Raw genomic sequence first — 2,175 nt, forward strand, 5'->3', positions numbered from 1 at the left:
TTTTTTTTTTCCAGATCTTTTTCTAGGAAGTTGAGTATGATCAGTATTTTAAGCCAGCATACAGTGTAGAGAACAATTGTTTGTTTTTATGAGGACTAAATGATCTGTACAAGCCTAGATGTTTTAAATGTAAGGCATAACCCATGACAAGGTGTGCAGTTATTAAAAACTACCTAACGCTAAGAATGCTCCTGGTCTTCCCTCAACTTCACATTTTCATAAAAGCATTTTTTTCTTTTTTTTTTTTTACAGAATAGCATAGGTTGAAGTGGATCATCCCACATTGTCACCTGCCAGCAATCCAACTTATGTTTTTGCTAATTCAACTTTTGGCAAAAAACACTCTTTAAATGGAAACTTAATGTTGGCAGTATTTTAGTGAGGCTGTGAGTATTCATCAAGTGTCACAGCTGTCTGGTTATCTGAAAATCATGTGAATGGTGTAGATGTTAATAAAACATAAAAATGAGTTTGCCAAAGCAAATTCCTATCATCTTTGTTGCCTTTACAGTATTGATCATGATTCTTAAGAAGACAGGTTTTCACACAGTTGCTTTGAGTAACTGCTGTTCTAAGATAAAGACCTGGTTTCAATTATTTCTGTGTGCAATGAAAAAAGCACGGTTTTCTGCTTGGCCAATTACATTAAAATGCACACTATGCTTTGTAAACTTCCATAATATCTTATTATGCTGTAAGATCAAATAAAAGCAACATCTGTTTATTAATTCCCCTGTGTGACTTTGTTTACACTTTACAATACTATGCAATACTATTACAGCAATAAATAATTTATGTGATATTAATATTAGGATAATGCAACATTGTACACTTAACTGCGCATTAATTAAAGCGTTTACCTTCAGTATCTCCATCCCCAGCTGTTATATTACTGGTCTACAATAGATTAAAAAAAAAACCTTCACAGGCAAAAATTAAAAATACAAACTGCAAACAACTTAAAATAATAAAGTGCCATCTCTGCCGTTTTATTGTCAGGATCATTATTCTCCTGCATGTCATAGAGACGATGTTGGTACATGTACAATAAATTCAGAAATAGATTAAATATCAAATAAATACATTCAAACATAAATGGTAAAGTGCCTTTCAGAGGAATGGTGATATATACACAGAAGTTTACATTCAAACTACTTCCCAAATGGGGCTACATGTTAAATGCTTTTTTTGTATTGCTGTTAAGAAAGCGATCCACCTCCCCTTATCTTTTCTGACCTGTGGAGTGCTGTGATGACCTACAAATGGCTACAGCAAACTCATTAAGCTCCTTATCTATATTAAAAATGAGGCAAAAAAGAAGGTGCATCTGAGCTGAATTTCAAAATATTCATTCAATCATAAATAGGCTGGAAAGCAGCAGAACTGTGGCCAGGATTAGCAAACCTGGTGGTCTGTGTTGGGCTCTGGAGGACGGGGGCGGCCCTCTCGGTTGAGGAGGTCTAAGGACCAGCCTGCAGGGGTTCTGGACCTCCTGTTCGGAGATCTGGACCTCACTGGGTGGGTTCGAACTTAGCTGATTACGTACCTGGGGGTAAATAGAGTGAGACAAGAGAGGGAGGCAATACATAAAATGCTTTACGGTAGAAACTAATCAGCTGAGAATCTCTTTTAAACTTGCAGTGCAAAGAAATCATTTAATTTATTATATATGTTAATTATTATTTAATCAATCTTACAGGGTCAACAAGACTACTGTTGAATCTGAAAATGTTATTTTGAGCCAAAAAAAAAAACCAAACAACTGCCACAAATTCTTGAATAAAGGTGGTTAGCGTGCAGACAGAACGATGCCTTTTGTTTTAGGAAAAATACAATATACCTGCATATAGTTCACGGTTTGATGCATATCCTTTACTTACTTATTGTTCTCTCCAGCTGAAACGCTCCTTTGGCCATGACATGGAGTGCAAATGTGCTTTTCAGTTACCTACCTACCTTCATTTATCAAGGAAAGCTGTTCTTTGATATAACATACGTATATCACTCTTCCAGCTCACCCGCTCAACCTCCTCGAACACTCGCAGGAAGTTCCTTCGAAGGACATCAGCCAACTCAGTCTCAGTCCAGTTCCTCTGCAGGAGTTCCTGGATCAGGGCAGGGTACTTTGACACATCGTCTAGCCCCTGAGGAAAGCTATTAACAAAAAAAAAAAAA

General features: G+C 36.7%; 1 long non-coding RNA gene across 1 annotated transcript; it reads right to left on the reverse strand.

The window, feature by feature from the left end:
- Positions 1-959: 959 nt before the first annotated feature.
- Positions 960-2,160, reverse strand: LOC147820261 (uncharacterized). Its single transcript, XR_015437134.1, has 2 exons — positions 2,019-2,160; positions 960-1,546 (listed from the first exon to the last, which is right to left on the reverse strand). It is a non-coding gene; the product is annotated as an uncharacterized LOC147820261 (long non-coding RNA).
- Between the last annotated feature and the right edge of the window lie 15 nt (positions 2,161-2,175).

This window comes from Seriola lalandi, unplaced genomic scaffold (assembly GCF_002814215.2).
Source record: "Seriola lalandi dorsalis isolate HSWRI2012SDOR001 ecotype SW California unplaced genomic scaffold, Sedor1 jcf7180001974493, whole genome shotgun sequence".
In the NCBI taxonomy this organism is placed as follows: domain Eukaryota; kingdom Metazoa; phylum Chordata; class Actinopteri; order Carangiformes; family Carangidae; genus Seriola; species Seriola lalandi.